Here is a 14,680-nt window from a genome sequence, read left to right as displayed (position 1 = left end):
GAGTTCCACCGCCAGTTCCTCCAAGAATTCCTCCAATTTCCTCCGAGAATTATTCCGGTAGTTCAATCGGCAGTTCCTACGGGGGTTTCTCTGAATTTCTCCAGAATTTCCTTCGGGAATTCATTCAGGGTGTCTTTCAGGTATTCATTAAGGCTTTTTTAGGAATTTATAAAGAAATTCCTCCTAGATTTTTTTCTGGGAGCTCCTCAGGGAATTTCCGGGAGGTCCTCTGATGATGAAAATGATAAACCAGCTACATACCCCTACAAAGGTTTCAGCTAGACGAGATTTATCTTTATGATGAAATCTCCAAAATCTTTTTCGAGAATTCTTCTTCACAAGTTTCTTCTTTCGAGACGAGCCAGCCTTGGGCTGAAAGTCTCGATAATAAAGACATTAAAAAAAGTTTCTTCACAAATTCTTCCAGGAGTTACTTCGAGAATTCCTCCGAGAGCTCCTCCGGGAATTCCACCGGCAGTTCCTCCGGGTGTTCTTCTGCAAATTCCTCCGGAAGTTCCACCTGTAGCTCTTCCAGAAAATCATTCAGGCTTTTTTCAGGAAATCATATAGACTTTCTTCAGAAATATAGCTGGAAATTCCTCCCGATGTTCTTGTGATAGTTTCTCTGGGAGTTCCTCCGGGAGGTCCTATAGGAATTCTTCTAGGAGTTCCTCCTGAAACTCCACCGGGAGTTCCTCCGGCAGTTCATTCGGGAATTCCTCCGGGAGATCCACCGGCAGTTTCTACGAGAATTCTTTCGGGAGTTTCACCGGCAGTTCCTCCGGGTGTTTTTCTGAGTAATTTCCGTAGGAACTCCACGAGAAATTTCCAGAGGAATTCTCGGAGGAACTGCCGGTGGAACGTTTGGAGAAATTTCTTGAAGAATTACAAGAAGAATTTCCATAGGAAATCCTGGAGGAATTCCCGGAGGAGCTCTCGAAAGAACTCCCGGATGAACTCTCAAATGAACTTTCGTAAGAATTCCAGGAGGAACTCCTGGAAGAATTCTTAGAGGACCTCCCGGAGGAACTCCCAGAGAAATTCTCGGAGGAACTTCTGGAGGAATTTGTAGATAAATTCCTAAAGAAAGCTTAAATGAATTCCTGAAAGAAAGCCTGAATAAATTCCCGGAGGAACTACTGGTGGAACTCCCGGAGGAATTTTCAGAGGAACAGCCGGTGGAATACTCGGAGTTGAATTTCTTGAGGAACTTCCGAAATCCCATTTCCCGTGAAATTCCTGCCAAATATCCTCCAGGAATTCCCTGTGAAGTTCCTGTGGGGATTCCCGGAGGAACTCTTGGAAAAACTCCCGGAGGAACTCCCACAAGAACTTCCGGAGGAATTCCCGCAAGGAAGTCCTGATATAATTATTGGTGAAGTTCCTGAAGGAATTTCCGGAGAAAAATCGAAGGAATTCCAGGAAAAATACCAGGAAAAATTAATGGAGAAATTCCCGGATGGAATCCTGAAAGTATTCGCAGATGATTTGCTGAAGAAATTACCGGATGAAGTCCCGGGGGTTTGTGCAGAAGAAATTCCTGGAAGAACTCTTGGAGGAACTCTCAAATTAATTTCCGAATAAAATTCAGGAGAAAATTCCGTATAAAGTACGGAAAGAATTCCAGGACGGTTCCGCGGAAAAACCTGAAGGAATTCCCGAAAGCCTAAAGAAATTTTTAGAGGAATTCTTGAAGGACATTCTAAAGTAATTGCGAAAAGAATTCCAGAATGAAATCGTAAAGGATTTCGCTATGTAATTTATGGAGGTATTCCCGGAAAAAATCCTGGGAGTTATCCCGGAGGCATTAAAGGAAGAGTTCCTTTAGTTATTTCCGGAAAAGTTCTTAGAAGAATTTCCGAAGGAACTTCCTATAGATTTACAAATGAAATTATGGAGCAAAATCGGAGGAATTCCGTCATTAATTTCTGAAGAAACTTCTGGAGGAATTATGGGAGGAAGTTCCGTATATATTCTTGAAGGAACTCTCGAATGCATTCCTGAAGAAAATGCCGGAGATTTTTTTGGAAGAATAGCCGAAGAAATGTCTGGAAGTAAAACTTGGAGAGATGAAAAGAAATCTTCAAGGAATTTCCTCTTGAATTTCCTAAAAAAAATAGTGAGGGATTTCTAAATAATTTTAATCAGCAATTACATTTATATGAGAATGATTTTCCAACGATTTTCAGATGAATTTGTGGACAACTTTCCGGAGAAATTTATAAAGTTCCCGGGGGAGCTTCTAGAAGGATTTCTGTTAGAAACATATTATTTTGTAGAAGGTAGAGACAAGGAAAATATCATATCAAGTATATGAAAACTCAAGGAGAAAACGAAATAACGACATAGTAGCTAAAACAAAAAAAAAGCGATTCGTGAATTTCTTAGTGAACACCTAGAAAGTCTTAGGGAAGCCACTAAATAAGATTTAAAACTGGTTGGATTATAAATTATGTATGGATAATCAGATCTGATGACCAGATAAATACCATGTTTTGATTCTCTTCAAATTTGTTTTTTAAATATCGAAAATCTTAGCAATGAAAATTTAGGTGTCGATATCTCGATATTTATTTTTACTTAGTTGTTTGCTTGATTTTCGTCAGCTTCAATGCGCTAAATTTAAATATTTTCAAAACCGACGCGTCCAACGTTGTGACGCTGTTGATTTAGAATATTTAGTACAACCACAGATAACAGACATTGAAGCTATAACAAATTTTATTGAAAATCCTGTGTAAATTTTTGAATTGATATACGTTGGCCCACTACTGCCATCTACTCAACTGATTGCGGCAGTAAGGATGCAGCTGAATTACAACCGTCGAACACAGCCAATGCATTTGACAGCCGCAATCGGGCTGCGTTGTCAATAACAATGATTCTTGCGCCATCTCCAATGGATTGCCAAACGCGGTCCTAATTTAAAATACATTTGAATTAACGGTTGCGGATGTTTACACCCGTATGGGATGCTAGCCTCAACATCTGTTATCTGTGGTACAACAATGCGTTGCGCGCGACGCACTATTGCGCTACTATTGTACAATAGAAACGCGCTATTGTACCAGCCTTGACCAACTGAGGACAAAATAGACTATCCGGCAATCCTATGGTCGGCTAGCTATTGGGTTTTCCGCAAAATAAAAAAAAACTAACAATCACTTCTCGGAATAATAAGTTTTTGGGAATCTTTAGAAGTTCAACCACCTATTTCTAAATATGATTGGATCATGTGCACATGCGCCCCTGCTCCCCTCTGGCTACGCCCTTGATCACGCTCTCTTCGTGATCACCTTGATCACCTTTCTTTCTGTGGTGGGTTCATTTCTTTCAGGTACTTGCTATATTGTACCGTTTTCCAATGCATCGAGTACCAGCTCGGAATCCTCGGGATCAACTGCACGAAATTCACGTTTTTCGGTTTTATAGTTTGCTGCCAGACTCTCGACCAGACCGACCTTCTACAGCTCACGATCTACGAACCCAACACAATCGTTGTTCTCTATTCATTACCGGGTCTGTTGCCGTTGAATCCATCCATTTGCTCTACTTTTACCTGTAGAAACTTCGGTAGGCTACTATACCAGGGTTGCGCTACCTATATCGAGGGGAAGGGTCGTTTGGCCAAAACCCGTTCAACCGAAAGCCTATTGCCACTAGGCCGAACAAACCATTAAATCGAAACCCATCTGGTCGAAAGTCATATGTCCGAACGGGTTATTCAGCTGAACAGGTCATTTCGGCCGAACGGATCATTTTGACGAATAGGTCATTTGGCAGAAAAGGTCATTCGGCCGGATAGATTATTTCCCGAGCAACACACATGTTGTAAATCAGTCTATTATACTCATATACGACTAAATTTGGTCATATATGAGTTATTTCAACTGAATCAACGTGAATTGTGCTGCTAGGGTTGTTCAAATAGGTCGTTCGGCTGAATATGTTATTTGACCAAATAGGTCATTTGACATCTCACTCCTCACTACTCAATGATGATTTCTTACTTCTCACTGCAAAAGTAAGAAATAAGGAGTTGGAAATTATGAGTGAGATAAGAGGCGCCTCCCTTCTTACTTTGCTCTTCCCACTTTTCACAGTGAGAAGTGAGAAATGATTAGTGAGACGTCTCTCTTCTCACTATTCACTATTCATTTCTCACTTCTTACTATGAAAAGTGAGAGGTGCGAAGTATGAATTGAGACGCCTTACTACTCACTTCGCACTTTTAACTTTTCACAGTGAGAAGTGAGAAATTATTGGTGCGAAGTGAGAAAAAAGACGTCTCACTTCTCACTACTTATTTCTCACTTCTCACTGTGAAAATTGAGAAGTGCACAGTAAGAAGTGAGAAGTGAGACGTATCACTTCTCTGTCCTCATTTTCACTTATCACTTCTCACTGTGACAAGTGGGAAGAGTAAAAATAGAAGAAAGTTGTCTCTCTTCGCAGTGAGAAGTGAGAATTGATGATTAAGAAGTGAGAAGTGACACGTCAAATGACCTATTTTGACATATTCGGCTGAACGTTCAATAAGTTCGAATACACTTTCAAAAAATGTTTAAAAATTGAGATTAAATTATTTCTTTTCCCGGTTGCATTTCATTGGAAGTATTGTTTATAAGGAACGTTATAAGGAACGAGCTTCAAACGTATCTAAAACTCATCGCAAGCGGCACGCACGGTCTGCATGGGAATTTCGTTCCAGATTTTGAAAATTACGTCTTGAACTGGTCCAAGTTACTGACCTTTGTTTTCGTACAGCTTTAACATAATAAAGGACCAAGCAAAAAAGTTAAGAGGGTTCAAATCCGGGAAGCTGGGAGGTCGCAATGTTTTGTCCAAAAAGTCGATGAAATTGTCCCCATATTAGGCTAAAATCGCAATTTCCGTGTATAAAGGGTTATCGTCCTATTGGAACACGTAGGGCTCATCTCCGTCTTAGCACCGGGCCACTAGGGGCGTCAATCGTCCCCCCTCTGTTTTGTAGTACAGTGATTTTGATATTCAAAAACGGCTATTTATGATTCCCCAATCCATTTTCAACGCGTGTAATAAACAAACAACAAATGACAGAATGTCAACACCACACACATCCGATAGCGTGTATATACCGCTAACGCTGACACCAATACTAATACAGAATATGTACATTGGGCTTACAAGCACAATGATCAAACATTTGTATTCAAACTTATAGAACACCCTGTATTCGGGCGAATGTCTTGTTCGGCCAAATGACTTATCCGGCCAAATGACTTATTCGACCAAATGACCTATTCGGCCAATTGACCTATTCGGCTAAATGACCTATTGGGCAAATGACTTTCGGCCTAATAGACTGTTCGGCCAAATGATATATTCGACCAAACAACTTTCGGCCTAGTGACATTCGGCCAAGTGTCATTTGGCCGAATGAATTTCGTCCAAACGGCCCTCTCCCCAATTTATCGACCTGTCATTACATGAAATAAAAGGTTGGAAGTTTCATCAAAATCGGTAAAGTATCATCAAAATACCTAATCTTTTTCTGTGCTTTGCACCAATAACTGCGGTAGTGTTTCTTTAGTTGCGAGTCCCGTATAAAAGCAACAACATAAAAATTCCATGAAGAATTAAAAATTTTCCATAAAAATTAGAAAATTTCCAATAATGAAATTAGGGTATTAACAACATTTAAATATAAAATTCCCACATATAATGGAAAATTTCTATGAACAATGAAATATTTTCCACAAGACAAAAATAAATAGAAAAATCAAAATGTTTCATTGAAAAAACACAAAATTTCCATAAATAAATAAATATTAGCAATGAACAATTACAAAATTTTCCACAAATAATTTTTTTTCAGATATTTATTTAATTTTTTATTGAAAAAAAGTATTAATTTTGTGTAAAATTTTGTAATTGTTTTTGCTATTTGTTTTTACTAAATACTTAATCGTATTGTTGGCATGCACCAACAAGGGGCTGTCCACAAACCACGTAGACCGAAATTTCACTTTTTTGAACCCCCCCGTCCCCCCTAGTAGACTTTCGTAGACTTTTTCAAAACCCCTCCCTCCCCCCCATGATGTCTACGTAGACTTTACCAAATTAAAAAAAAAACATCATAGGGGGAATGACGGCTTTGGCAGGTTTTGTTCTATTATTGGCAGGGGTTTTTTTATGACTGATTATGCTCAAATTTGGCCTAAACATTCTTTGCATATCAAAGTATATTGTGGCCAAATTTCATAAAGTTTGGTCGACAAAAACCCCCCTGCCAATAATAGAACAAAACCTGCCAAAGCCGTCTTTCCCCCTACGTGATTGGAAGAATATGGAAATCAACCACGTTTTAATCAATTCAGCTATTCAATTCCATTTCCATGTAAACATTACAACAAAATTCGAATTTCAAACTTAACAAAATCACACTGAACAAAATCCAACAAAACAAAAATCAAATTGAAACGAAATCAAATTTAATCCTCTGTCTATAACTCCTGAAATCAAATCTCAAAGCCAATTAATTTAATTACTGTTGAATTCAATTCCTCCTAGAGGTGTGCACCACCATCGCCGACATTTCTGCATCGGCGCGGCACTGATAAAATCTGTCACGCATCTGACCTATAATTCTCAACGCCGGGTCACAATTGTAAAAATCGTGAATTTTCAGAATTTAGATAAAATTCGAATTGAAATTTCTAGAATGTCAAGTCTTCATTCCAATAAGTTTTGCGTGGAAATTTCGTAAAATTTCCCAATTGATAACCTTGAAATACTCCAAAGAACTCTCCGTTATAATTCCAATGCTATTTTTGAAAATTCCATGCAATAATCATCTGTTGAAATCCCAAGATTTTTTTTTTCTAAATTCCAAAAGTTTCCCCGTTAGAAAACCGAGTAATTTTCCGTGATAATTTAGAATTATTTCCCGAGGTAATTTTAAGTTTAAACGGATATTCAGAAATATTTCCCGTGGAAATTTAGAATGGTTTCCTACCAATTTTTAAATTTCTCTTGCAAATTTGGAGCAATTTCTTGAGGAAATTTAATTAAGTCTTATGGGCAAACCAAAATATATTTTCTGAATAATTTTCGGTGGAAATTATGGAGAATTTTCAGATGAACTTTTTGTGAACTTCTCGTAAAAAATCGAATAGAGATCGTAGTGTGCCGCGCGCGAATGAAGACGTTCAAAATTTTCTGCGTCCGTGTTTTTTTTTCTCCGCTCATCCGTGGTTTCGGAACATTCGGCTGTCTCAGAATCCTACATTTTTCATTTATTTGTGTTTTGCAAATATTTTGTCGTTTCTGATTGCGATTATTCCGATAAACCATATAGTGTTCAAGTGTCGTGCGTTTTGACGATTAGATTTAGATTAGAAGAAATGTATGTGCTGCTACTGTGAAGTGTATACTACTATAAGTTTCCTGGATCTTGGTGGTCGGACCATAAAATGACTGATTTTGGAAAGGAATCAAATTTGGTGAGATCAACCCAATAATGTGTTTTTTGCAGTTGTTATTTCAAAAGTAGGGTTATTTTTTCAAATCAATGTCTTTTCAAAGCCTTTCGGGGTCCCGAACAGCCCTAACCTCCAAGAGCAAAAATTCAGAAATGCATAGTTTTCCACACTAATTTCCATACATAATGGGCGCGGCTGGCTGGGCCAGTTCCGCATGGTCGGGATCCCAGAATCTTGATTTTACTTGATTAGATGAATTGAATGTTTTTTTTTCAGTTGCGCCCTGCTCTAATGTAGGTCCATCGTAAATTAATTGTACTGAGTAACATGACTCATACAAGTAACATTTCATATTCTTTTCCTCCTGTAAGAGAAGATACATTAATAACCTAACGCAAAAATTGGCTATTTTCAATCCCCCTACCTTTCTATGTCACATTCGTGTGAACTATCCGCAAGGTTTGTATGGGTCGTTACACTTGAGACAACCCCCCTTTTAGCTAGCTATTGCGCTTCGGCATACATTTTGAAAGCAGCAATTGCATCTTTGAGTTCAATTTCAACTAGCTGCATCGTAAATTTTTAATTACGGATGAGTTTGAGCACAAATTTTTCTATATTTGATTTTTGAGCCTTTTAGGTCGTTTTCTTCGTCAAATACTTTAAATAAAACTTTGTAAAATGTTTAGTATAATTATCTTTAAAATGCACGGTTGATTATTGTATTCGATGAATCTAGAGAAATCGTTTTGCTCACTGAGCAGAAAGTACAAATTTGGTAAATTTAGATTTGTTCAACGGATAGTTGTTGATAGATTGAGGTTAAGAAACCGCCTGTAAATTATTTAAAGAATAAACTGTAAATAAAATCTAAACTAGCATACTCTTTCGACAGCCGGCTGGCAAGAGTTTAAATAAAAACTGGTAAAGAACATAGTCTGTGGGTCGAATTGCCAGCTTGAGGCAAACCTCCATGACCTACCTTACCCTACCCAACCACCAACTCCGTAGAACTTATGAGGGCATCGCCAAGTCGGGGGCCTCTCGTTAAGTAAGTTCTACATCAACATTTCCTTTCCTATCCCTAGTTACGGTAAAGATGGGCATGGCCGGGAGTAGTAATCCTCATGCTTATGCAATTTTTATCTTAGATTGGAATCAAGTGTAACTCCCCACCTTGATTTCCGATAGCAATCTGGATAAGGATTCCATAAGAAACATGAGTATCACTAGTGTCCAATCTACGAAGTATACCGTAACAACGCTAACTCTAACGCTAACTTCTCGTAAAAAAATCGAATAAATTTTCATGAAAATTAGAAGGGCTTTTTTACAAAAATTGCAATTTTTTTGTGGAAACTCAAACTGTTGTTGGTGGGAAATTTAAATAATTTCTCGTGGAAGTTTTCAAAAATTTATTTAGAAATTCCGAAAATTTTCCATCGATAATTCCAAAGAATTTGTATTAGAACTGCCGAAGAAATTTACGAAGGAGAATTTTCCACGGGCATTTCGAAAAATTTTGCTTTTGAAAATTCTGAAGAATTTCCGAAATTAGGCAAAAAATTTCGGGGACTTCCCAGAAAATCTTCATTCTGAAGGGTTTCTCGTGGAAATTTCGGAGAATTCCCTTTACAAGTTTCAAAAAATATCTTTTGGGCATTCCAAAGACTTTTTCTTGAATATTCCAAAATGCTTCCTTTGTAAATTAAAAAAAAATCTGTTGGAGTACGACATAATTTCCATAGTTTGCAAAGAAGTTCCTGCCGAATATCAAACGAAATTCTAGTAGAATCTGCGGTAAAATCCAAGTGAAGATTTTGAAAAACATATCGAAAGTTTTCATAGAATACTTTGCAGAAGTTTCCTGCTCAACAAAGAAGAATTTCCTGGTGAAATCCATAATACTTTAGTGAAATTCATATAATTTTTAAGGAGAAATGCAATAGATTATTTCGGTAAAGTCTTGCAAAAAAAATCCGGAACATCTAAAAGAAATCAAACAAGTGAACTTCGCACGAAACTGCTGTATAAATCGCTTTTAAAAAACATTAAATTAAAAAGTCTACGTAGACTTTTGGTATACCCCCCCGTCCCCCTTCGTAGACTATCGTAGACTTTTTCGAAACTCCTCCCCCCTCAAGAGTCTACGTGGTTTATGGACAGCCCCCAAGGAATAAGAAATTCCAAGTTTATTAATAGATCGTATATTAAAAACTTTCTGCAAATAACATAGTTCATTAGATAAGTGCCAGTTATAAATTGTTTTCACTTACGTTTAGTATTCTTATTCCTTTTTTTGTTTCTTAGTTTGTCTAATTATTATTGTGGTTGCAAACCTGCAATTGCAATGCATTAGAATTCGATTATAGGACTGGATTCTAATTGGATTTACCGTAGTTGGGGGATTATGACACGTGAGAACGCACTACAGCCACGAATCGTAGCTAGCTTCCAGTTCCGAGCTGATTTCGCCTGCCAATTACATATTTTATTAGAAATTCATGGATTTGATAAATCCGGCTTACCGTGAATATAGAAAACTGACTTTTTATATACCGGCACCTAACAGACCTCTAATGCAGTCTACAGTGGGTTGGTTGATCTATCTCAATATTATGGAAATTAATTTTAGGCATAAATTCACTTTTCATTTATCTTACCCTATCCAATTTTACCAAACCTGAGTCTACACGCTAGCTGTATAATATCTAGTATACTTATTAGCAAAATAATTTGTTTTATAAAATTCCTCGTTAAATAACAAAACAATCGTTCGCATGTACCATCAAACAGTTTTAGCTTGCCTTCGATGTGTGTTTGTGCCAAAGAGCTGATTGTCAAATCGTTCGTCCGTGAGTTGGTTGTAGCTGCATGACATCGTTCCGTATCTACACCGTATTTATCGACGCGCCGACCAAGGGGTCGTTACACGTATTTTCCATGAACAATAAACGCTTTTAAAGAAGAAGTCATCTATGGAAAAAATGCTCAGTTTTATCGATTTCTTATATTTCTTGATAGAAATGTTCGTTTTTTTATTGCTACTTATTAATCTATTTGAATACTACTCCAAAAGTTAGAGGTATCATTTTTGGCAACAATGATGGATTATGTGGCAATTGGATCAATCTTCGTTTGAAGTATAATTGATGAGTATTCGAATGTACATTGAAGGTAAGTGAAATGAAGTACCGACTTGGTGTAAGCGAAGAAATAGTGGTTGAATTTTCTTAGTTCCTCCACTATTGGGTCTTTTACCCTACTGACAATAAAAGCGATGAGTAGATGTAGTCGAGTCTATCACTATCTTAGATTCTTTCACGAACTGGCTGTGTATGTGTAGACTAGACTAAAATATAGTTAAGGAGTAAAATACATCTTTCCCCGTAAACCTGCATTCTGAACCATAGTTCAATAATATCATTTTATTATTCTTGCTTGGAAAGATCCAACAGGAACATAAATATCCCCTTTTTTGCTATCAAATTTAATGTTCATTTGGCATTCATTCTACGAAATAATTTACAATCAACACTGACCAATGCCAGGTTCATCATCATTTTTCACACGTACTACGGACTCCCATTCAGAAGAATGAGGCTGGATATATAAGCCCCTGTTTATATTTTGAATCCTCCTGATGGCTTTGACCTTCATTATCCTTTTCATCATTCAAGCTTTTCAAACAACAGAAACTCCTCTGCATAGCAGAACCAAACAACTCACCTAGGTCAACAAATTCGGGTTGCTGTTTATAGCTTCCCCCAACCGCAGTTCCCAGTCATTCGCTGCTGCGGACGATGCTGTTTACGAGCAACCTCTGAATCTCAGTACCAGGTGCACCGATAAACAGCCTCAGAAGTAGCGCATTGCTAAAGACGAAATTCTGCCATGTCGAGGGCAATAATGGGATGGGATGGGATGGACTGCATTCAAGTATCGTCGTACACACATCGGACGTAAAATCGCCGTCATCAATTTTGCAGCTTATAGCTCTGCGCAATAACAAGCTCAGTTTATATCTCGTTAGGCGACCGTTGGGACGTTTTGGCGGACGTTGGAACATTGTAGGTGTATGAGGGAGTGCTTAGCTATCAATATGCAATTGATGTTGACAAATTCGAAGGCATAAATCTGACTCCGGATTATATTGCCGTGGTATCTGCTTGCTGCAAAATAAGGCACAGCTATCGAACTGCAAACAATTTCATCAACGAGAGACGGCATCAATTGCCGCGCCGTTCCTCCTGTGTTTGCGGGATGTGAGATGATTGCGTCCTTTTATTAGGACTGTAAACTTTTACTCTCATCACAAAGGCTCGTTTCGCTAGAGCTCTCGCTTCATAAAGAACCAGAAGAAATCCAAACTCCAAAGAGAAACCAATATTCAATCATGCGGAAAAGATTAGACGTAATTGTATTATGTTTCCTATGATCAAACAATCCGAACTTGAGTCAATTTGTTCCACTGAAAAATGAAGCTATCATATAACGAAAATGGATGCTGAAGAACGTCTATAAAAGCAGTGTGCTGTGAAAGTGATGCCAAAACTTATTAGTATTGGGAGATTTGGGAAATTTCTCGAATAAATTTAAGCCAAAAATAAGTGTCACAAATCACATAGGTAGCTCACATTATGTCATATTTGAATGCCAATATTATCGCTCTTAATTTAAAGATTTCACATCTGAATATATTAATCTACTTTGAAATAGTTTTAGATTTGTTTGTGGTTAACGATAACGATACATTATGCCAAATATCAAAGCTTCATCGAAATGTAACCGAAATAACAAAATCCATTTAGAAATAGCATTGACTGGAACTTCTTTGTATACTTACTTCCGATCTTCATATTACACAACATTTTTCAACTTTTTCATCATCCCAATAATGTCTTCATTTCTGCTCTTTTTTCAGTTTTCGGAATATCAGTCGGTAAGAGAGCAATCTAGTGGACCATACCGAACCATTTTAGATTCCATCTTTTTATGACTCATATATCAGAATGTGGCCAACGTTTATCGGACTGATAGCATTTTATGGCTGTGCCATACGACGGCCCGTACCCTTATCACCACAAAACACAGAGGTTTGTTTTTCTTCCGCTCTCCGGCTTCAAACCATTCATGATGAAGATGATGACGATAAAAGCCATCACATGCAACAGCAAGCAGAATTTTTTCCATTCCAAAAAGATAGTTTTTCTTTCCGTTTCCGGTTTCCCTTCTGTGTGCGGGCGTGCGTCTTTGTTTAGCATTTCCTCTGCCTCCGACGCGGCGGCGTTCGTTGAAAACAAAACAGTTTTGCTGAGGTGGAAAAGTGCCATGCTGCCACACGCTTCGTTTTGCACCCAACCTTTCCGTTCGTGGCGGGTAGAGGGTGGTGATAAACGCGCCCATAGCGTGGAGCAGGCAGAATAACAAAGGTTCAAAATGCTCTAGTCCTGCAATAAAGAAGTTTGTTATCCTAAAAGAAAAACGATTGTTGCTACACATATTTCCATTCTGGAATTTCGAATTTCTCGGCCAAAAATTCTCTTTTAATAATTCATGTTTGCCTTGTTCGTTCTTGTAAGAAAGGCTATATAGTGGATTATTTCAAAGCAAGGTTTTTGATTCCACAGAATCGTATTGCTATATGCAAACGTGTTAAAATGAGTTAAAGGGAATTTGTGTTTGTAAAGAAATGGGAGTTTACCCATTTTCAAAATGGTCTTTTTACATGGAGCTTGATTTATGGAATAGATCGTATAAATCACATTATTATTTTAATCAGTTGAAAATTTTTATTTGGCGATTACTTTTTTGTTTTCATTAAATATTTTCATCTTTTTGTAGTGTATTTACTTGGCTGCCGCATTAAGTGGAGCAAACATTTTCTCGTCGGATTCCCTTGGTCGCTGTAATGAAATCCAGTACGCGACCATTTAAGCTTCATGAAGAAAAAAAGGGGAACAGTGGCTGCGTGACGATACTTTCACACTATTATTTTGATATTTATGCAGTTATGGCGCGAGCAGTTATTAGGTACCAAGCAATAGCTTTGCGTGCTGAAAAACAAAAAGATATATTCTCCGGCATAAATATGCGCTCCCTCCGCTGCCATTGCGATGCGAGCGCAGGATTGTTTGTCGGTACGAAAAATGGAAAAAGTACGTGGTAATTAAAATATAGAGTTGAGCAATAAAATCCAGACCAATGACTTCACTTGATGACTATGGTGTTCGAGCCATGCAAAGCGAACTGTACACCACTTTAAATTCTAATATGCTTGGGGGTGGTGGATGACGATGGCGTACGTTAGTGGTGTGCTTCTCGTCTGATGTTCCGATATAAATCACAGAGAAAGCTTACACCCATGTTTTAGGATAAAGCTTGATTAATTGTAGTACCTTTTCGTTATTTTTCATTTTTATGTGTTCCATATAGGCTTAAAGTCTTTTGTAACATGAAATGTGTCAAAATAATTCAAGTAAATTGGGAGGATGTATTACGTTGTTTTCTTTGCATGGTAGACGCTGTCTAAATTTACTGTAGATAAGCACCGTAATGTAATGTGCTTTCCGTATATTCATTTATGAAGCAGTTGATCCCTGTTGATAATTTGTAACATACATATGTCAAGTAAGTACTTGCGCAGTATTTTCCGCGCAAACACTCTGAGAATAGTCTGCATCTTTTATCGTCCATGCTTCATGGTCGTACAGGGCGACTAGGTTTGTTCGTGTCTGTAGGCATGTGAGACTATAGCCACAACACGTCTTTTCATTTCGCGGCCAACGTCATTATCACATGTAACGAGTGTTCTAAGATACACTCCCGGCAAAAAGTTTGTGTTCACCCTCGAAAAATATAGGCAAAAGTTTTTAGTCGTATTTTCGCCGTCTTACATCCGATTTCGGGTTGTGTTAGCTCGATACAAAGAATACGAGTAGATCTTGCACCGTAGGTATTTTAAACTAACACTTTTAAATTTTCTATGGTCTAATACAGTGGTTCTCAACCTTTTCCTTGAGAGGTACCCCTTCGAACTTTTGCATTAATTGAGTGACCCCTCCCGAAAGTAGGTTTCCAATCCTCTTGAAAACATACTTCCGAGCATTTGAAGGGAAGCTCCTTTCATCTTTTGAATCCCTTTAAAGTAAGCTTCCGCGCCTTTTTATTAGAGGCTTCTGAGCCTCTTGTAGATAGGCTTTCGAGCCTCTTGAAGG

General features: G+C 37.9%; 1 protein-coding gene across 4 annotated transcripts in view; it reads left to right on the top strand.

Annotated features, from left to right (window-relative positions):
• Positions 1-14,680, top strand: part of LOC134204189 (uncharacterized) — a 378,242-nt gene that overhangs the window by 62,876 nt on the left and 300,686 nt on the right. For 3 of the 4 annotated variants that reach the window (XM_062679018.1, XM_062679019.1, XM_062679016.1), the window contains exon 2: positions 12,388-12,405. The exons of the other annotated variant lie outside the window; for it this stretch is intronic. The gene's annotated coding sequence lies outside the window, so the exon portion shown is untranslated. The remainder of the gene's footprint in view (positions 1-12,387; positions 12,406-14,680) is intronic. 4 annotated transcript variants of the gene reach the window in all.

The sequence above is a fragment of the Armigeres subalbatus genome, unplaced genomic scaffold (genome assembly GCF_024139115.2).
Source record: "Armigeres subalbatus isolate Guangzhou_Male unplaced genomic scaffold, GZ_Asu_2 Contig435, whole genome shotgun sequence".
NCBI lineage: Eukaryota > Metazoa > Arthropoda > Insecta > Diptera > Culicidae > Armigeres > Armigeres subalbatus.
The sequence above is the reverse complement of the archived record's forward strand: the minus strand, read 5'-3'. Positions and strand labels throughout refer to the sequence as shown.